Below are 23,391 nucleotides of genomic sequence, written 5' to 3' on the forward strand. Positions count from 1 at the left end.
CAACGGTTATGCGAGGCTCCAGTATTGACTCTCCCGGAGGGAGTCGAGGATTTTGTAGTATTTTGTGATGCATCCATCACAGGACTAGGAGCGGTCCTCATGTAGAGAGGACGGGTGATGGCCTATGCATCACGACAGTTGAATCCGCATGAAACGAGATAACTTACTCATGATCTGGAGTTGGGGGCGGTGGTATTCGCCCACAAGATTTGGAGGCATTACCTCTATGGGGTCCGCTATACCATATACACGGACCACAAGAGCATGAGACACATCATGGATAAGCCAAACCTGAACATGAGGCAGCACAGGTGGCTAGATGTAGTCAATGACTACGACTGTGAGATCCTTTACCACCCAGGTAAGGCGAACGTGGTGGCGGACGCTCTGAGCTGCAAGTCATCTGGGTCTTCCACCCCAGTGACATGTATGAGGATTAGATGCATTCTCCACTCACGAGTTTGATTAGAGATGCTCAGGTTAAGGGCATGCGGCCAGAGAACTGGAAACCGAAGAGGATTAGGGTGAGAACACCCATTTTGTGCGGGATAGCCAGGGATTATTGACGCGTTGCGATCGGGTCTGGGTTCCGATGTCTGGTGGGGTCAGACAGACTATATTGGAGGAGGCTCATAAGTCTCACTTCTATTTTCACCCGGGGACCACCAAGATGTTCTGGGACTTGCGATTGAGTTACTGGTGGCCATGCATGAAGCGAGAAATCGCTTGGTATGTCGAGAGGTGTTTGACCTGCAGGATGGTGAAGGTCGTGCTGTAGAGGCCGCACGGAAAATTGCAGCCTCTGGAGATTCCCATGTGGAAATAGGAGCAGATCTTGATAGACTTCATCACCAAGCTGCCGAGAACGGTGAAGGAGTTCGACGCTATTTAGGTCATCGTGGATCGATTAACCAAGAGTTCTCATTTCCTGCCCGTTCGGGAGAGTTCATCGGCCGAGAATGTAGCATTCGGGATTTTCTAGATATTATTATTATTATTATTCATCCTAATTGAAGTGTGGAGTGGTTTGGTTTGGCCTTTGACCTTTGGGCCTTGCTAATGGGCCAAGGAAGCTGCATACATGGGGCGTACTCGTGGAAAGGAAGCGCGGAGGCCAAGCACGTACGCCCAACGTACGTGTACAACTCTTTAAACCCTAAAATTTAGGGTTTACTCCCTATATAAAGAATATTACCCCTATTTGTTCAGCCTCCCTTCACCCTCATACAGCCTCCACGAAAGCCCTAGCCTACTTTTGTGTGTTCTTGTGATTTGGGAGCTATTTGAGAGTATTTGGTGTAGTTTTAATTTGGTGCTTTGGAAGAGAAAGGAACTTGAAAAAGGAGCAAGGATACACCAAGAGCTTGTAGATCTAGAAGATTAGCACCATTTCTAACTTATTTGAGGTATCAAGTTCCAACCTTGGCCATTATGTTCTTACTTCTTAGATTTGTTTTGGAGGTGTTTAAAGTTACTTTTGGACTCCTTTGTTGAGGTTTCTTGCATCTTAATGATTTCAGACCATAATAGCTGTCCTTTTGGGCTCTTAGAGGCACTAAGAGTCATAAAAATTGGACCTTGATGGTTAAGCCACAACCATGCAAGTGTTTGTGGGTCTTAAAGTTTGTTAGAAGGACCAAAATCATGTTTTGACCCCAACCTTGCATGCAAGCAGATAAAGTTTGTGACTTTATGGTTTAGGAGGTCTTTAAGGACGTTGATCTGCATTTTGGACGTAAAGACTTAACAGATTAAGTCATGAATGAAATCCCTAAGAAACTGGCTAGTACGCTGGCGTACTCCATGGTACACCGCACGTGCTGGGTCAACTCCACGTCCTAGTCAAGGCCAGCGTACGCTAGGCGTACGTGCCAAGTACGCCGCGCGTACACATGCAAAATGAATGTTTTGGGATTTTGGGCCCTGTAGCCCACTGTGAGGTATAATTCTGGACTTGGGAATCTGGAACTTGCGTATTTGGCCTATTGGGCCATGATTGGACCCTTTGGAATTATTGTATATTAGGACTCGGAACTTTTGGGCCCATTTGGGGGGTTAAGGCTCAATTCAGATATTGAGCAATTAGTAGGACCTTAGGGAGTCCTTGATGGGCCATAGGAGGGATGGATTTAATAAGCTAGAATTGGGACTTATGAATGTTCCACTCGGACCAAGGGGTAAAATAGTCATTTTACCCTAAGGGGCGTTATAGATGCTGACCAAGTATTATTATGATTATGATAGTCGGGAGTTATCAGAGCAGCTGTTAGAGGTTACATCCCGTGGGATTCGATACTCGGCTTGGCAAGGTGAGTTACCTTCCATTAGAAGTGGGTCTAAGGCCATAATGTCGCCCCACTAGTAGGAGTTCATAATAGACAGTTGTCTGTGTGATAATTAATTGGTATGCCACTATCTGTTATGTTGTATGTGCCAGTATGTTATAATTTTATGTGGTTGTGGTAGGGGTGAAATAATCCCCGATATCTATTTGAAATAGACCAAAGGGGAGGCTAGAACCCAGATATGCTAGACAACTATCCAGTTGAAATAGACCGAAGGGGAGGCCAGCACCCATATATGTTAGGCAACTATCCGGTTGAAATAAACCGAAGGGGAGGCCATCACCCATATATACTAGGCAACTATCCGGTTGAAATAGACCGAAGGGGAGGCCAGCACCCAGATATGTCTGGCTAGATATGTTATTGTATGGTATGTGGTATGATGGGGAACTCACTAAGCTTTGTGCTTACAGTTTCAGTTTTGTTTTCAGGTACCTCTTCTTCGAAGGGGAAGGAGCCGGCTCGGTAGCAGCGCACCACACACATGATTCCACATTATGAGATTCATGGGATTGTACTCTGATATTGTTACTATTTTCTAATATGGTTTTGAGACATGTGACTATGGTTTTATGAAATGATATAATTCAATGATGTTTTTCAATAAACAATTTTATAAGTTACTTAATTTAAAACAAAATTTTTTGTCATGATTTTTAGGATGTTATAAGTTGGTATCAGAGCCTTGGTTTGATGGATTCAGACTCACCTTCGGGGATGTCTGGACTCAAATCGAGGGTTTAAAAGATTTTTACCAGAAAATCATTTTCTAAAATTAAAATAAAAAGGATTTGAGAAAGAACAAGGTGTGTGATGCGTGCGACCGGCCGAGCTCAAGTAAGTTTTCCCCAAGATACCTATACATGTTATGTTACGATATGATATGCTTATAAGAACTGCATGCTAGATTAGGGCTAAGGATCTAAGAAGATGCCTTATGTGCATGTTATATGTGCTTATTGAATTACATGCTAGAGCTGATTAGTCAATAATATGATTGCTGAATAGGACATGCTTGGTATGGTTACTCAATGCTTAAATGTTGCTTGCTTTGTGCTTTTAGGGGTTCTAGTTATCTTTAACTAACTGGTAAACGAATACGTTAATTTACATATTTCAAGGGTTAAATAATTTCAGAAGGTTAGGTCTAGCCTTATTTCGTAGCTCTTGTTTGAGTCCAACCGTTGTAGGGTAGGACCTCTAATTCGAAGAATTATCTGGTCTTAGTGATACATAATGGTATTCGCAAGCTAGTTAGGTAAAGGTAGCCGGAATTCCTTATGCAGTTGATGGCAGAAAGTAGGTCCGAGAGTTACCGTAGGATAAGCCTAGGATTAGATTAGAGTAGAAAGCAAGAGTCGGGAAAGGGACTTGGTGAATTCAAGGCAATCCTTGAGGAAAGTATGGATAGATATGGAAGGTAGTATAGGCCCGTACTACTGAAAGCAGAGGATCCGTAATCGAGTCAAGGAGGGCCAACATAGAACCAGGAAACTTCTAGTATGTGAGACCTCTTGAGGTTGTGTATGACCCTGACAATTATTTGTTTTGTTTCAGAATGGTGATGATTACACGTCACGGAGGAATATCAGGTTTAGGATCACGCTCAAGATCAGGTGTCGAGCCAGTTGATGAGGGACTACGTGAGTTCGTTGCTTCTGAGATCACTAGAGGCATCCTTGAGTCGACCCCTATGATTTTCGGGTCGATCAAGGAGGGGATTATTGAGCTGATGGAGGATCGCCTCAGGGTGTTTAAGAAGGACTGGGTGGCTAGCCAGTCAGGGGCGTGCACAATGTCCTTTAAGGACTTCAGGGGATGCAGTGCTCCATACTTTCACGGGGTGAAGGACCCGATTGTTACGCAGAGATGGATTGCATACATGGAGTCTGCTCAGTTGACTAGCTCCTGCCCTGAGTGGTCGAAGGTCCGGTATGCTGCTGGATGCTTGAGGGACAGGGCTAGGGATTGGTGGGAGTTAGTTGGGGATTCCTTGGGAGCCTCAGCTGTTAAGGCGATGATCTCGTCGGACTTTGTGACCAGGTTTAGGACTGAGTTTGTGTCGGCTGTGGAGCTTCAGCAGCTGGCCAGGGAGTTTCTTGATATGAGATAGACGACTAAGACGATGGCAGAGATTACCACCAAATTGAGAGAGAGGGCTTTACTAGTACCCCGGTATGCAGGAGATGAGGAGATGCGGAAGACCCGCTACCGTGATATGTTGAGGGCTGATATCTAGGATCATGTCAGCTACTCGGCGTGCTCGACCCTAGATTCCATGATTGCGAGGGCGAGGGAGAGAGATTGATATAGAGCACCTCCGTAAGAGGAAGGCGGAGACTGAGTGGGTGACTGGGGTTTCGAGGAAGAAACCCAAAGGATTTGACGTTGGGTCGAAGGGCCAGCAGGGTCGGGGCCGCTGTGGGAAATGCGGAAAATCGCATGAGGGAGTATGCAGGACTGGGGGATCAGGATGCTTCAAGTGTGGTATGATGGGGCATTTCAGCAAGTATTGTACAGCAGAGATTGTGTTTTGAGGCTGTTCGAGGAGCGCTATCTAGTAGATTTGGTTCCCATACCATTGCATGGGAACAAGGTCATCATCGGTATGGATTGGTTGAGCCCTAATGGGCTTGTGATCGACTGTGCGCAAGAGTTGGTACGTGTCAAGATACCAAGTGGGGGAGAACTGGTGATTCAGGGTGAGAGACCACAACATGGACCAACCTTATGCTCAGTAGCGAGGGCTAGGCGATACCTTCAGCAGGGTTGCGTCGGATATGTCGCATATGTCATGGATACCCGGGAGGCGAGTAAGGAAACAATGAGCGATGTACCAGTGATGCGAGAGTACGCGGATGTATTCCTAGAGGAGCTGCATGGGATACCTCCTGAGAGATAGGTGGAGTTCAGGATCGACCTGGTACCTGGTGCGGCCCCGATAGCCAAGGCACCATATCGGTTGGCTCCTCCTGAGATGTTGGAGTTTTCTAAATAGTTGCAGGAGCTGTTAGAGAAGGGATTTATCAGATCGATCAGTTCACACTGGGGAGCCCCGATTTTGTTCATGAAGAAGAAGGACGGGTCGCATCAGATGTGTATTGATTACCGGGAGCTGAACAAGTAACGATGAAGAACCGTTATCCACTCCCGAGGATTGATGATCTTTTCGACTAGCTACGGGGGCATCTTGGTTTTCCAAGATAGATTTACGTTCAGGATACCATCAGATGAGGGTCATAGAAGAGGATGTACAGAAGACTGCATTCCGGATTCGTTATGGATACTACGAATTCATGGTGATGCCTTTCGGGCTCACCAATGCTCCTGCCACGTTCATGGACCTCATGAACCGTGTATACAGACCGATGTTGGATCAATCTGTGATAGTTTTCATTGATGACATCTTGGTTTACTCCAAGACACAGGAGTAGCACGAGGAGCACTTGTGAGAGGTGTTGGATACCTTGAGGAGGGAGAGCTTGTACGTGAAGTTCTCCAAGTGTGAGTTCTGGTTGCATGAGGTGCAGTTTCTTAGGCACCTTGTCAACTAGAACTGTATTTTGGTTGACCCGGCCAAAGTAGAGGCCGTGGTGAGATGGGAGGTTCCGAAATCTCCATCTGAGATTCGGAGTTTCATAGGATTGGCGGGCTATTACCGAAGATTCATTCTAGATTTCTCCAAGATAGTTGTACCCCTGACCCGGCTGACGAAGAAAGCTGTTGTTTTTCGCTGGGGGCCTGAGCAGCAGGCAGCGTTTGAGGTATTGAGATAGAGACTATGCGAGGCACTGATCCTCGCCCTGCCAGAGGGTGTGGAGGATTTTGTGTTATATTGCGATGCATCCATCTCAGGATTGGGTGCGGTATTGATGCAGAGAGGGCATGTTATCGCGTATGCTTCGAGGCAGCTGAAGCCTCATGAGGCGAACTACCCGACGCGTGATTTTGAGTTACACGGATCACAAGAGTCTGAGATACGTCATGGACCAGCCGAATCTGAACATGAGGCAGCGTCGGTGGTTAGATGTGGTGAAGGATTACGATTGTGAGATCCTCTACCACCCGGGGAAGGCCAATGTGGTGGCCGATGCTCTTAGCCGCAAGGCTGCCCCGATCAGAGACGTTTGCTTACGGATGATAGTGGTAACTCTACTCCTAGAGCAAATCCTAGAGGCCCAACAGGAGGCCATGCAGGAGGAACATCGGAAGAGCGAGCGTATTGTGGGACATGTTTCCTCCTTCGACTACGATAGCTGTGAGCTGTTGACGCTAAATCGTAGGGTGTGGGTTCCCTATCATGGGGGTGTGCGTCATGTTTTGATGAAGGAGCCGCACAAATCCAGGTTTTCAATTCATCCTGAGGCGACGAAGATGTATAGGGATCTTCACCCTGATTACTGGTGGCCCTACATGAAGCAGGATGTATCATGGTATGTAGAGCAGTGTTTGACCTGCAGGAAAGTCAAGGCCGAGCACCAAAGGCCACATGGCAAGATACAGCCACTAGATGTTCCCATGTGGCAATGGAAAGATATTACCATGAATTTCATCACCAAACTTCCCAGGACCGCACGGGGAGTGGATTCTATATGAGTCATCATGGATCGATTGACCAAGAGTGTCCATTTTGTACCTATCCAGGAGAGCATATCGGCTGAGAAGCAGGCCGACATCTACATTCAGGAGGTTGTGGCCCGACATGGAGTGCCGGTCTCCGTGATTTCTGACAGAGATGTGCGGTTTACTTCCAGATTCTAGAAGAAATTCCATGACGAGTTGAGTACTCGTCTACACTTTAGTACCGCTTTTCACCCGCAGACGGATGGTCAGAGTGAGCGAACCATCCAAAATCTGGAGGATATGCTACGGGCATGCATTCTAGACTTCGGTGGTAGCTGGGAAACCTACCTTCCATTAGCTGAGTTCTCCTACAACAACAACTATCATGTGAGTATCGATCGTCCTCCCTTCGAGATGTTATGCAGGAGGAAGTGCAGGACCCTGATTTTCTGGGGTCAGGTTTGGCAGAGAGTCATGGGGAGTACCGAAGTGGTACTCAAGACGACGGAGAGGATCTGACAGGTCCAGAGCAGGCTTCAGACTGCTTAGAGTCGGCAGAAAAGTTATGCCAACAAGTGTCGTTCGGACCTGGAATTGCAGGTCGAGGATATGGTCCTCCTGAAGGTGTCACCTTGGAAAGGTGTCATCTGGTTCAGGAAGCGGGGCAAGTTGGGCCCCAGGTACATCAGTCCTTTCAGGCTTGCTACCCGGGTGTGCAAGGTGGCATATAGGCTGGTTCTCCTAGTCGAGCTTAGTCAGATTCATAGCACCTTTCATGTCTCCCGGCTACGGAAATGCTTGGTAGACGACTCTGTAGTGGTATCTCTCGAGGATATTCAGGTGGATGATAGCCTGAACTACATCGAGCGACCGATAACCATTTTAGATAGGAAGACGGAGGCGCTGAGGAACAAGGAAGTAGAGCTGGTGAAGGTGCAGTGGCAGCACCACAAAGGCTCAGAATAGACTTGGGAGCTAGAGGATGAGATGAGAGAGCACTACCCCGAGTTATTTTCAGCAACGACAACGGGCTTCGAGGATGAAGTCTAATTTAAGTGGGGGAGATTTGTAGCATCCGAGATTTTCCATGTATTATTATTATTATTCATCCTAATTAAAGTGTGGAGTGGTTTGGTTTGGACTTTGACCTTTGGGCCTTGCTAATGGGCTGAGGAAGCTGCGTACGCGGGGCATACATTGCCATGTACGCCCAGCATACTCATGGAAAGGAAGCACGGAGTCCAAGCACGTACGCCCAACGTATGTGTGCAGCTCTTTAAACCCTAAAATTTAGGGTTTACTCCCTATATAAAGAATATTACCCCTGTTTGTTCAGCCTCCCTTCACCCTCATACAGCCTCCAAGAAAACCCTAGCCTACTTTTGTGTGTTCTTGTGATTTGGGAGCTATTTGAGAGTATTTGGTGCTTTGGAAGAGAAAGGAACTTGAAGGAGGAGCAAGGATACATCAAGAGCTTATAGATCCAGAAGATTAGCTCCATTTTTGACTTATTTCAGGTATCAAGTTCCAACCTTGGCCATTATATTCTTAGATTTGTTTTTGGGGGTGTTTAAAGTTACTTTTGGACTCCTTTGTTGAGGTTTGTTGCATCTTAATGATTTCAGACCATAATAGCTGTCCTTTTGGGCTCTTAGGGGAACTAAGAGTCATAAAAATCGGACCTTGATGGTTAAGCCACAACCATGCAAGTGTTTGTGGGTCTTAAAGTTTGTTAGAAGGACCAAAACCATGTTTTGACCCCAACCATGCATGCAAGCACATAAAGTTTGTGACTTTATGGTTTAGGAGGTCTTAAAGGACCTGGATCTGCATTTTGGACATAAAGACTTAATGGATTAAGTCATGAATGAAGTCCCTAACAAACTGGCCAATACGCTGGGCGTACTCCCTGGATCCCCACCTCACTTTACCATCGGCTGAAAGAAGACTCCTATTAATTTAGCTACCTACTGCATAAATATAATTACATGCAACAAAACTTAAATAATCTTAGACTAAAAGATTCAACCCTACAATGGTTAGACTCAGACGAGAGCTGTGCAATTGAACAAATTCTTTCACTTTAAGATTATTTAACCTTTTCAGCATGTAACTTAACATATTTATGTAGTAGTTAACTCACATCAATATGACTCCTACAAAGCACAAGGAAAGCAACATTCGAGCAATGAAAACGAGTGACAGTAGGACATCATTAAAACCAGGCAGATCCTCACACACAATTCCTAACCAATAGGCCTAAACATCTAGGATACGCATACACCCTATATCCACTCTCTTGAGAGTAACTAACAATTCCTTACTTGATGGATTTCTTCTACACACACTCACTCATGAAACTTCCACCAACCCTACAACCACTCGTACATGCTAATAATACAAAACACTAGGTTCTATAGACAATCGAATCCTTGATTCTACCCTAAGCTCACAACCAGACGAGGAATATGAAATAAGGATAAATGGAACATTCTCAGGCTATAAAATCTTAGGTATGTACAACTATGATGCACACAACAACTAAAGTAATGATGTCAATTCCATCTAGCATACAAGAGATTTTCCTAGGCTATCAGCAATCACACATTAGACAATTCTATCATGCAATTCCTGAGGATCCCTAGCCTACAAACTAGCATGCAGTTCCATCATAAACAAATAACAATGTGGGTATCTTGGGGAATACTTTCTTGCTCCGGATGATCGCACACATCACATCATTTCTTGATTACTTTTGAAAAAATATATATTTTTTGAAAATAATTTGGAAATTTTCATAGATCCTTAGTTTTAGTCTTGATTCACACGAATGTTCATCCGCTGCGCTCAAACCAATGCTCTGATACCAACTTGTAACATCCCACAAATCATGATAAAATTTTCATTTTTCACTTTAAGAAAAAATCAGTGAAGTACCTTAAACATAAATCATGATAAAATTTGGAAATTATCACTGAAGGATGTGTACGATCACGCCTTTGCATTGCCTTAATCCTCTAAAGTACCTTAAACATAACACTTAAACTATAAACCAAAGCTTAGTGAGATCCCCCAAAGTACCACGCACAACCATATAGATAACAACATGTATATATGAGCCTACAACCTTTCTGGATTGCTCTTTGGGCCTTCGACCTGACTGGACCACCATGCAAGCCTTCAGTCTATCCAGACCACCCTGGGTTTCTTGGCCTTCAGCACAAAATAGGTCCGCCTCAACCCAACAAACCATAACATGTCGAAACATACAAAAAAACCAATAACCATCAAGTACAGTAAATCATACAGATCTACCAATCTATCATATAATAAACATAACATAAATCCAATATACTAGGATACATAATCCAATGGGCCAACATTAGTATCTTTGACCCACAAGTATAGTGAGGAAAACTCACCTCAATGACAGAAAGATAGCAGAACTGAATGCTGCTCCAACTACTAGCTCTACGGGTCACCTATGCAACACCTAGGGACCAAACCTCAATCTACAACTCAAAATATCCCAAATGACCTAAAGTCAAACTTGGTTCAGGTCAACGATCAAAGGTTAAAGTCAAGAGTCACTTCGGTTGGTCGCCATGCTATGGCCATCCTTGGCTACGTCGTGGCCACTAAATGAAAAACCAGATGAGTCTTAGCCCAATCGCCATGTCGTGGAGACCCAGATCATGCCATGGGAACTAGGTTCTTAACAACTTAATGGGTCAAGACATTCTCTTTAATTATAAGGGATCTAAATCTTAGATCTGGTCTATTCTATAGTCTAGATGGATAAAATTTCCAACTTTATCCATTAAGACTCTCTAAGAGATAAATATGTCAACTCCTAGGTCCAAAAATGGCAGAAACACAACTTGGCTTAACCAATAAGCACTCAATCTTGAATATCTATTGTCCAACAAATTCCATAGAGGTTTCTAGCACCATTTCTAGCATAAATATCCATGCTTTTCATTTATGCATGTCTAATGCATGTCCTAAACTTCTATTAGGTCATAATGAGGGTTAATGACCAAAATTTCATACATGACACCAAAATTCATTTCTAATCCATAACCGAAGCACCAAATACTCCAAATGGCCCGGAGATTCATAAATTTGCAAACTTTATGATATTTCACCACTAAAACCCATCAACACATGAAGAAAAAGGACAAAATCTAAAGATCTAGCAACTTGGCAAGGAAAAGGTTGGTTTTGGACACTCACCAAGATCCAGAAGATGTGCTACCTGATGTAGATGATGCTTGTAATGTAACCTCCTTACCAAAGGCTTCCTTCTCCTCCAAATTTCACTAAAATCACTAAGAATGAGCTCACAAACATAACATAGGCCAGGGTTATAGTTTTTAAGCTTGAGAGGGAGATGAAGATTGAATAATTACGAAACTCTAGCCTTAATGTTCTTTAAATAAGGCCCAAAGCCCAAAGATTAGGGTTTTCTCTAAAAACACATGCCACACTGTAATCAAAATTTATTTTCATAAACTGAATACTAGTGTTTTTATTTTCACAAATGTAATCAAAATTTAAGTTAGTACACTACAAAACATGTACTTAGTTAGTTCAATACAAAATATTAGATAATAGTTAGTCCAAAACCCTAAATTTTGATCATATATGAGAAAAGTACTCACATATGGTAGATGACCATTTTATCAGGATAAAAACCTAAAAATTACCAGTTTGATAGGGTAAAAAATTGACGTTACTGATTTTTGAGACTTAATTATAAACAATAGCCATTAGTTTGGGCTTAATTGCAATAAAAAATAAGGACCTTTATGATTTTTTATCTTTTAATTATATTAAAGTTTAATAGTATTTTTGTATAAAAGGAAATATTTGTTTTTATCTAGTTTAAGACATTCTAATGTCATGTAATTACAATGTTAATATTTTTTTAAAGTAAAAAGTGTCAAAGTAACAACAATATGTTAGTCCTGATGACAATGGTGTTTCATGAAGTTTTAGTATCTTTAAGAAAGTTGATTTATGTATAATATTTATTTTTTCATACATAGTAATAATAATAATATTTTTTATTTTTTAATATTTTAAAACATAAATTGTTGTTAAATGACAAACAAAAATGATGTATACCAATCAATTTCTCAAATTTAATAATATTTTATAAGTTAATGCTTTTTTCTTTTTCATCAGCTCTGACACCATCACCACCTTCCCTGCCGCCACCTCCACCTCCATCTCCGCCGCCAACACCATCTCTACTATTACGCCGTTACCTCTATCAGCACTGCCATTATTGACACGGTTACCACCACCATGGTCATCACCACTGTCTTTTACCTTCCTCTACAAACCAATCTGGTTAATGGGTGTATGTACATCTAGTTTGTTTGTTTACTATAATTTATACGGTTTGCAAATTAAATTTTTTTAATGCAAAATGCAAACTTTTTGTCAACATCTTTCTGTGCAGTTAAAAAAACATACATACATTTTACCTTTTCAAAAAAGAAATAACTCTTCGGGAAAAAAGTTGGCTTTAGAACACTAGGAAAATACTGATTGGCTTATGACTGTTAAGTCTCAAGTTTAAGTCTTTTTGGAATATAGCAAGTGACTTTTGGAGCTGTTACAACTTAATGGGATGATGACTAGATAAGCTTGGAAAATTGCAATTGTGTTTTGGAGTCTTTACTTCTTGATGGAAAATAAGACTTAAAAAGCTTGAAAATGTCAACTGACTTTTGTAGTGCTGGAGACTTCAATGCTAGCCTTTACTTGTGCTGGAAATGTCAATGCCAGCATTTACCTGTGCTGGAGACTTCTTGAAATTGTTGAATACCTGAAACTTTTCATTATTTAGGAACATGTTACGCACTGATGATGATGCTACTGTTGGGGGTATTGGCGGAGACCAGGTCAATCGTACTCCCAAGATGCCACCGTTTATTTTTCAAACCCCACTTGCTAGTCATCATCTGCGAGTTTAGCCAGCCTGTAGCGAGCACACCACCGCGACTGCTGCTATCATTGTAGATCTTCGGGAACAGCTTGAGGCACGGGATGCTGAGTTGAAGAGACATGATCGAGCCATGGAGCGGATGCAACATGTTATGCGAGCTGCTGGTCTCTTACCCCCAGAGTATGAAGATAAGGAGAACGAGGAGCCACAAGAGGTGTTAGTTGAGATCCGCTCAGTTACCCATGAGCGGAGTAGGAATCCTATTAGAGATCGTGATGAGGGGTGGGGTAGTTCCTTTAAAGCATTCACGTACCACAAACCCCCTATCTTGTTAGGAGGTGATAACCTAGCATTTTGCATGCAATGGTTGTGCAAGATGAGGCAAATTTTCCATTCATGCGACTTCACTAAGTCACAGAAACTCAGTTATACAGTATTGAAGGCTCTTTAGTGGTGGGAGGCGTTGGACTATGTTGTTCCTAAGGCTACACTTGATGATATGACACTACTGGAAAACAAGGCTATACAGTACACCCACATCTAATACGGTTGTAAATAAAAACCGTTTTAGAAAGGGCTAAATAAATATAATACGCCCAATTACAACATCTAATACGGTTAATGTGCTGTACTAGAAACAAGATCAAATACCTAAATAAAATATGCCACATTTTGGAATAAAGTACGGCTCAATACCTAAATTGAATACGCTGAATAAGTACTCAGCTTCCTCAGCTTACAACATCTAGTACTCAGCTTCCTCCTCCTACACTTCTCCACCCAACCCAACACCTTAACACCACCCTTCCTCCATCTCTACACCACTAATCGGTCCTTTATCTCTATCTCCCCTGTCGCAACACCATCATCACCGGCTAGCCTCGCCTCGCACCTCCAATAATTCAACCAACCCACCACCGGACCATCATCATCATACGGCAAGAGCTTTGATTTCTGTTTTTGCAACAGACAAACACAGGCAAAAATACAAAGGAACTACAACTATTTCACGATGGATAAGGGAGCGTCTGTGATCGAGATGCAAAATCAAATGGTAGGATCTCTATTTTGAAAACTTATTGTTTAATTTTAACCAAATGACTTTGGAATCCTAAAATTCAAACACCCACTTGTTAAAATCAATTGTAATTAACATGAACATTGTAACTAACAGAGACCACATTCCCTTTTTCATCAAGCCTGTCAAAATATCTGAATAAATGAATAAAACATTACATTCATAAAATTTGTTTCTATTTTTATGAAAATAAACCCAATTTACCCTACGTCTATAAATGAAAAGAATGTACTTATAATCATAAATATAAAATTAAGGACTTATCTTAAACATAATATCTAGTTTGAAGTTAAGAACTAAACATACATTGAGCAAAACCACATGATTCAATCCAAATGAAAAAACCAGAATCTAAACATATATGATACAATATATAACTTAAACACATGACACCCATCCAAATCAAAATACCAAATCAAGAAACCAAATCAAATTATCACAATTGAAAAAAAAAACAAACATTTATCTTTTCATATATTTTCACAGTTCACTATAACAGTTGAAACCCAATACCCTAACAATATAAAATAAGAAGAAAAAAATAACACTTTACCATTTGATATAAGATTTTCCTTTTTTTTTTCTTTTTCTAAACAACATGAGCAAGCAAACCTATAAACACTAGTTAATATCTCTTGCTTAACTTCCCCTACCATGACAGTTTTGTCCCTCCTTTCCCATTTACACCTTTTACCAATTTTGCCCTTGTCTCCTTTAATCGATTCTTGTACTCTTTCTTCCATATTTCAAATCTATCTTTGACCTTCTTAAACTTTTCCATTTGTTTGAGATAAGGCATCTGTTGTTGTTGTTGTCCAATAATGGTTTTAGCATCATCATCAAAATCATGTGTTTTTTGATCCAACTCCTTTGATAGATGATCCGCCACCACCCCACCACCATTGTATTCCACAAGAGTTTGAGTTCCTAAAGAAATGGTGCTAATGCCACCCCCCCTGAATCCCCTCCCCCAAAACTCTTCTTGGCTGCAACCAAACTCTTCTGCACCATTCAACAACAAACCATATGGTAAGTAAACTCACTTATTTGTAAAAGGGTATAAAGGTAAAATCACTTGTAAAAAAAGGATAATAATGTAAATTCATTGGTAAAAGGGTAAGAAATTAAACTCAATTGTAGAAGGGTAAAGTCACTAGCCCAAACCAACTATGGTTAATCACAAGACAAAATTCCAAATTGTAAAAGGGTAAAATGGTAAAGTGACCTGTAAAGAAGCAATCTGTTTTTGCCAAGTTTCCTCCACAGACTTCATTTTAATTTCATGTTTAGACCAATGTGTTTCAAATTGTTTAATTTGGTCCCTCAAAGCTGTATTTTCTTGCTCCTTTTGAGTAAGGGACATGTCTCCCTTGATGATCAGCTTCTGCAGCTCTATAACATCCGAGGGCATAATCGGAAGATTATCTTGCAACATACCCTATATACAAAAAAACAACCATTTTGTTATTATAATTATATTTAGTTTCTAAAATAAAATAAAATTACCTTTGTAGACATCTTCCAGCTGCAGACATGGCTAAAATATCTTCCTTCTTGAATTTTCACCATGAATAACTGCAAACAGGTGTAACAAAAATTCAAATTTGGACAAAATAAAAAAATAAAAACGCATTTTTTACTTGATTGCAATGTGACAACTCCCGCCATTAGTTCACGGAAATCACAAACAATTCCAATTCCGATTCCAATTCCAGAAAAGCCCTTCCCCACCTTATTTTCCGTAACTTGTTTTCTTAATTTCTCCAAAACCAAAAACTGTTCTTGTCAGAAATATATTTTGATGTACCAAAAACTGCATTAAGGCCGCTTTTATGATACCTGAAAAAGATATCCTCCACTCTGAAATTATGCTAAAAAGAATCTAAAAAAAAGTAGTTAATTAAAAAAAGGAAAAGGAAAATGAAAAAAAATAAAATAAAAGTGTTAGATATTAATATCAAACCTAGCTGAACTAATTTAGAAGTAAGTATTACTCCCTCCCCAAAATTATTGTCCCCAAACAAAATTATTGGAATCTTAAAATTCAAACACCCTCTTGTTAAAATCAATTGTAATTAACATGAACATTGGAATGAAAAATACTACTTGACAGTCCTTGAGTATTGCACGCTCTTGGAGCTGTACGTTACTGAGAACAACCGACCCATTGATAGAACAAATAGTTAATATTTATATTTTATATTATATTATACCTTTTACATTGTTATTATTTTGTGGGATGACTCTAATCCTTTCTTTTTGTGGTATTTTATTACACAGGTGTATCATGAAACTTGGATGTATGGACTACCATGGGCTAGCAGTGAATATGTACATAACCTCAAGAAGTTTCTTAAAGTTGTTGAGGATCGTCGGGTGCATAGAGGAGAATGTTACATTTGGTGTCCTTGTAAAATGTACCAAAATTGTAAAAAGGTCTATGATTTGGATGTAATAGAAGAATATATGATATTTGAAGGATTTATGAATCGATATACGTGTTGATCACAACATGGCGAGTTATTGATTGATCACAACACAATTGATGTCGAATCTAATTATGATGATACAGATGATTCAGAGGATGACATCCATGATAACCTACCTCCATTTTCTATCGGTATTCCATCTATGAATGTTGATATTAATGACGCTGCTTACTTAAGATCGGACCATAACGAAGGATCATATGTTGAAGAAAGGTAATAAACCCTTTGTTTGATCTAAAAATAAAAAATATAATTTAATGTAAATTTGAAACATATGAAGATAGTATTATGTATGTATTTAATACATTTTTGTTTGCAGCAACACAGACGACACGACACTGGAGGACAATAACAATGATAATTGCAGTTGAGGTTCTTCATGGGGAGATTTACTATGATTGCATTATGAAAAACTTGTGTAGTATCAACATGATGCGAGGATAAAAACTATGTTGAGTTTTTGATGTTTATGTCACATGTAATATGTTCTATATTATACAAAGTCATTTTTTAGTGATGAACATTAATCTTTGTTCATCACTAAATGCTCAATTGCTCATCACGTTCATTTCCCCTTCTTCCTTTTATGAATTCAAAGAGAAAAATATAATATTGATATAATTATTTGATAAATATATTTAATTATTTTACTTTTTAATATGTTCATTTTAATTTTTAATATGTTCATTTTGGTTCGGCATCAATTTTTTTCACATGATATTAATATATTGAAATTGCAATTACATTCCCTTTTATTAAACAAGAAACAAAAGAAAAAAAAATAGAATTTTTTTTGTCCTTTTTACATATATATGAACGTGAATCCCATTTTTCTTTTATATGGATTTGTATATTGAAGGGGCCCATCAGTAGCCCATATGAGCGCATATTCAATTCATCATCGGTCAAAAGTAAAAATTGCAAACTTAACAAAATTGACCCAAAAGTCAAAATTGCAATTACGTTCCCTTTTGCGTGTACTTGTTTGCTTATCACGAGAACGACGAAGCCTTCGCCTTCAGCCGACGACGCCTCCGCATCCGCCTCTGGCCAACGACGCCTCTGCCTCCGGTCTTCGGTCGAAGACACAGACGAAGTCTCCTACTCCGCCCTGCAGCTGCTTCCGCCTCCTCCTTTCACGTTGTTTACAGGTGCGATCGGCCTTCTTTGATTAATGTTCTGTTTATGACAATGTCTTCTTTGATTAATGTTGTGTTTATGAAATGCTGCTTGTTGGCTAGGAGTCGATAATGGTTATACTGTGTAAAAGTATAAATGCTACTCAGTTGTTGGTTTATTAGACCATAATCAGTAAAATTTCTAGTAATCGACAATTTCAACTGGTCTATGATATCATAATCATATTAATTTCTAGTAACCTACTTTTGGAGGGTAGATTTAAACTACTGTATGATTTAGTAAGCACACGAGTATTTACACATGATTCCATTGGGTCACTAGCAGTAAAGTCTCCACTTTGTTTCTTTACGTTTACTCCCTCGGTCTGTATTTCAGCTATACTGTTAAACAACTTAAAATTACATAAATCTCCCTCCATTTTATCTACATTCTTGCCTTTACATGGTTCAAACTTCACATTAGTTTTCACATCAGAAACATGTTCCACACTAGAATCATTATCAGAATGTGGTGATTCTTTATGGAGGGTAATCTGGTCTTTTTGTTCTGGACTGGTGATTGAAGTAGAACTTTCACTCTCCTGTGATAACTTGTCAGCTATGGATGCCAACAAGTCAAAGAAACAAAAAAATGTGTCAATATGAATTTCAAAAATGTATTTGTTTTCCATCAGTGAAACAAAACTTTTGCATAGTTTTATCCCAATTTATTTTATATGGTTTACAATCTTGATTGCATCAATTGTTGATAGAAAACAAACAAATGGATGGAGATATTTAATATTACCTTTCCAGTTTCATCTCTGATCTTATTTAGGACACCAAACACACACACACACACACTATATATATATATATATATATATATATATATATATATATATATATATATATATATATATATATATATATATATATATAGTTATAAACACATCAAGATTACAACAGGCATTACCTCAAGCATTCCGCTTTTAACGGAATATATTGACACAACCCTTTGTAAGCTCAGGATGTTGATCTAAATCAACTCTTTTTCCGGTGGCAACCAAATGGGCAAAATAGTCATTTTGCACTGTACATTATAATACAAATTGATTAGCATGACCATATTAGGGACCTCAGATAACAAAAGGGAACTTGTTAGTCTTGCTATTATGATGTTAGATTTGATGATGCCATGTTGGTAGTTTAGGCTGTCAGTTTGAGCAGCACTGCAACCAGGTTGGCACTTGAGGTTTCCTTTATTAAATCGGGTATGAAATTATCACATTTTTTATTCCCTTGTGAAATGATTCTGTTTGTGTTGTGATACAAATTATCCCCAGGTTGAACATCATCAATTCCAATTGAGAATCCACCGAGCACTGCATCAAAATAATCTCATCATACACTTTCACCAAACATTTATTCAGAGCTCACAACTTCTCCTATAGCAGCAGCCTCACTTGGGCAGGAACTTAGGATTGGCTCTTCGACGTTTTCCTCAGGTAATATTTGTCAAAATTCAGTTCCACATAACATGCATTGTTTTTCTTGATTATCTGAGGCTAGAAAACAAGTGGTTAATGTTATTTGATAATTAGTAAACTCTTTCTATCTATTTTTCATATCTTCTTTGCATGACATGATTTCTCCTTAATGTCTCTTCAGATATCATTCTTTTAGAAAAATATTCAAGTAACTGATTCACAAATACAAGATATAATCATATAATATCAACTTTCTTAATGTGAGTAAATGAGTAAATGACCATTTTACCCTTCTGTAAGTAAAAAAGAAAAGTGAATAGGAGAAAAGATTTCTATATCTTTGCACAAGATTCCAATTTCAATTCATCTTCTGTGTAATCTTCAATCACATTGATCCTTTCGAAATTTTTTGTCCAGGACCAAAAGATTCAGAGACTATTCCAATCTCATACGTATATAATCCTTTTAGTGCAATCAACAATTGTCTGATTGGAGTGTGGTTACTACGTTATGAACTGGATGCATGAGTTTGTACTTTTTCGACAACATGGATTTCCGAATGTAAGTATATTGTTAGATATTTTTTTGCATTTTTGTTTATTGTACTAGTGGGTCACCTTTGTTAAATAACAAATTTTTTATCTTAATTTGTTTGTAGAACATTTGGAAGGACAAAAAACCATTTTCTAGTGAGGAATTGGATGAACGTGTTAAAACATGGATGAGAACTTTTGGAGATAAAGTGAAGTCTTTTTCAAGTTAACGGTTAGTTGTTCTATATACATTGTTATAATTGGTTATGTTTTTCAAAAAACCATTTTCTAGTGAGGAATTGGACGAAAGTTTTTTTTATGGAAAATGTGATATATAAAAGTAGGATGCTATATTTTGTGTTTTATTGTGGAAGTTTGCAGATTTCGAGTTAAGGAGGTTGCTGTTATGGAGGTACACAAACATCCCTTGTATTTCATGTTGTATTTGCTCATATTTTTTATGTTATGGAGAAGTTTTCACCCTTACATTGCTATAGATGAAGGTGTTGATGGCAAGAATGTCCAATAATTTGAGTTTTCTTCATTAAAAGTTATTTGAGATTTTGAATCCTAAGTTTTCTTGTTTTTGTAGGCATACACTGAATTAGCCACAAAGGGGAAAGAGAGGTCAGATGTGTGACATTAACAAATTTAAGAATGTTTTTATGTTTAATGAACTAGGTATACAACTTTTAGATTGTATAGATTGTAGTATGAAAGAATATTAATGTTTTTATGTTTAATGAACTAAATAGTTATTGTAATTTTTTTTTTCTGTTTTTTAAAATTAAAACATGATCAGTGATGCCCCACTTCTTATGGTTGGAATGGAATCATATAGTAGGTTTGTATTTTATGGAGATTGATCAATTGGTTACAATTCACATGCTAAAAGCTTTGCAGAAATTAAAGAGTTTGTTTTAGTTAGAATAGTTGGAATGGTGATCCATGTGTTCCACAGCATCCATGAAGTGGAATTGGCTGATTAATAAGGCTGGAATGCAAAGCCAGAATGGGCTGGAAAGTCTGGAATGCAAAGCTAGGAATAGGAATGAATAAGACATCAAGTACAGTTGTTTATTGGTGTATTAGATGTGTATATATGGCGTATTAGATGATACTTGAGACATCAAGTACGGTTGTTTTGGTGTATTAGATGTTTATATATGGTATACTAGATGATTGTATGGGATGGTATAAGATACATATAATACGGTTAAATAGCCGTACTTTATTATGCATGTAATCTAATACACCCCTCTACTAGTACGCCTGCTATGTACGTACTATATTCATAATTTCAACCGTACTCTATTAACCTTTTTCTAGTAGTGTGATTTGGGAAGCCTTCAGCCAAAGGCTTCAGGAGCTTTTTTGTCCTCCAGGATAGATGAGGAAGCTTGAGCGGGAGTTCCTTGCATTAGAAAAAGGAACAATTACAGTTGCAAAATACAATTCCTTGTTCTCAGAGAAGTTACAAGTTTGGGAAAAATTACCGTCCTACCAAGGAAAACAGGTGGAACATTATGCTGAGGGGTTAATAGCAGAGTATCAGGCTAATGTGGGGCATCACAATATATACTTTGGTGGCTGCCATGGACGAGGCTATTCGGATTGAAGTGGATATGGCTACACCGTTACGTGCTATTACAAAGAGCGGGGAGAATAGGAAGTGTGTGGGTTCGTCTGAATCCTCTCAGACAAAGAAGGGTTACCATGAAAAAAAAGGGTGACAGGTCGGGCTTCTGTATGAGGTGTCATTCCTCATACAAGGGTTCGTGCAATGATAGTACTATGAGTTGCAGACGTTGTGGAAAATTAGGCCACAAGCAGTCAGCGTGTAGGAGTGCTGATCCACTCTGCTTTAATTGTCGTTAGACCGGGCAAATGAATCGGCAATGCACAAATCCTAAAGTGTATCCAAGTGACACTGGTAAGAAGCCTGATGCACCAAAAGTGCAAATGTGAGCATTTCGGATGTTCATCGAGGTGGTCATACACGATGATGAGGTACTCTCATAACTGTTTCATCTAAGTGTTTTGTTTTCTATGTGTAACCGTGTTTGATGCTAGCAGTGGTAGATCATTTAAATTTGCTACTTTATGTTCTTGTTTTATGTTAGTTCAGAGTTTTTATGAATTTTTGTGTTAGGCATTGTGATAGCAGTATAGAATCTTGTTTTCTTGTTTGGGGAATATGCGATGAATGTTCTAATATGATGTGTGAACACATTTTCCCTTCGACTTGGACTACGATCGGGATCAACTCGTGAGATGTCATCATGGATATGTTTTGGCTACTTGCTAGCCAGAATGAGATTCTCTGCGTTAAAGGCATGCGTAAGTTCCGTTTTTGATGTGAGGGTATTTCTGTTTTGTGAGAAGAGAACTCTAGGGTTCATATCTGTCATCTCTACTTTAGGGTGAATAAGTATATGGCGAGTGTTAGGTTCCTTGGCTCATGCGGTGGAGGGTTCAAGGAAGTCAGTGGGTACCTATTTGTTGAGGTGGTCAAGGAGTTTAACGATGATAATTATTCGTCTAAGTAAGTTATATGGCGAGTCTCTTGCTGCTAGACAAGTCGATGAGTTGATGCACGAGAAGGGAGAGTTGGTAGATATCTTGGCGAAAGAAAGAATAAGAAGTTATGAATGAAACAATTCAACCTCATCAAAGTCCAATGAGAGGAGGGGTACGGGTCAGAAGTGACCTAGGTGGTTGTAAGAGACATGAAGGCTCGTTACACTAAGTTGACTATGTCGGTATTTGATTCCGATGGCATAATCATTTTAAAGATGGGAGAATTGTAACAACCTCAAAACTCTTTCATAAACGACGTTAGTTTTTCCGTTACTCGAATAACTATTAATGCGAATAATTTTAGTTTTATGATGTTAAAATTAAATAAAAATAGTAGTATTTAATATCTAAAAGAATTGATCGATAAATAAGAGGGATATAATCCAACTAAATTGATTTTCAGAATTATTATAGTAAATATAATTCATTTAAAAGATTTAATAGGAATTGAGGGGCCAAAGTGTCATTAAAAGAAACTTGATTTATTAAGGAAATTGATATAGGGTTTAAATTATCAATTTGAAATGATTGGAGGGACTAGATTACAAATTCATAATAAATTGCGCATGGTTACGTCCGTTTTTTTTGTATATGCATTGTGTGCGTGCGTTTCTTGAGTATTCCGAATCGATCCCTTTTCTTGGGCTATACCTACTTGTGTTCGATCAAATAAAAATCATATAGAAACGTTCATAATTTAACCAACGTGATTAAGGGCTCGTCCGATTGTGATTCCATGCCCGTTTTGATTTGTGTGGGTACCCTTGATTGCGATCAGAGAAGTCGATCTAAATAACATTAGGTTGCACATGTCGATTAGAAGGGGAAGAAAGAAAGAAAAAAAAAACACGATCCGCAGTGGGAGAAAGAGAAAGCGATCGCAACAGAGGGCAAGGCTAGGGTGCGAGAGTGTAGGGTTGGACGAGTTTGGTAGCGTCCTTGAGGCTGTGAGTGAGTGAGTCCGACTATTCTGGTAACTCTCTTCATTTACTTCTTTCTCATGGTATCAAACTCTAAATTTCAAACAATTTGATTAAGTTATGAGATTGAATTGCTTTCCAATTGACTTAATTAATTTCTTCCTCCTACTCTCAGTTCTAGTGGTTATGTGAGACTAAACCCCAGCCATATTAAGTGTGTTTTGATGGATTATAACTGTCAAAAATCATGTTTTGAACACTCTCAAAAATGTTGTTAATCATGTTTAGGAATTACTCAAAATCATGGATCAATGTC

At 39.2% G+C, this 23,391-nt stretch overlaps 2 long non-coding RNA genes across 4 annotated transcripts; both read left to right on the forward strand.

Moving 5' to 3' along the window:
- Nucleotides 1–12,781: 12,781 nt before the first annotated feature.
- Nucleotides 12,782–16,986, forward strand: LOC128128708 (uncharacterized). The gene is made up of 3 exons (XR_008226719.1): nucleotides 12,782–13,921; nucleotides 16,226–16,647; nucleotides 16,754–16,986. It is a non-coding gene; the product is annotated as an uncharacterized LOC128128708 (long non-coding RNA).
- Nucleotides 16,987–17,287: 301 nt separating this feature from the next.
- Nucleotides 17,288–20,339, forward strand: LOC128128786 (uncharacterized). Of its 3 annotated transcripts, XR_008226820.1 has the most exons (6): nucleotides 17,307–17,585; nucleotides 18,899–19,060; nucleotides 19,460–19,603; nucleotides 19,701–19,807; nucleotides 19,957–19,987; nucleotides 20,168–20,339. It is a non-coding gene; the product is annotated as an uncharacterized LOC128128786 (long non-coding RNA). The 3 variants fall into 3 exon arrangements; XR_008226822.1 differs by lacking the exons at nucleotides 19,957–19,987; nucleotides 20,168–20,339 and adding an exon at nucleotides 18,766–18,826 and having other exon boundaries at nucleotides 17,288–17,585; nucleotides 19,701–19,889; XR_008226821.1 differs by having other exon boundaries at nucleotides 17,303–17,585; nucleotides 19,701–19,987.
- Nucleotides 20,340–23,391: the final 3,052 nt, after the last annotated feature.

Source organism: Lactuca sativa, chromosome 9 (genome assembly GCF_002870075.4).
Source record: "Lactuca sativa cultivar Salinas chromosome 9, Lsat_Salinas_v11, whole genome shotgun sequence".
NCBI lineage: Eukaryota > Viridiplantae > Streptophyta > Magnoliopsida > Asterales > Asteraceae > Lactuca > Lactuca sativa.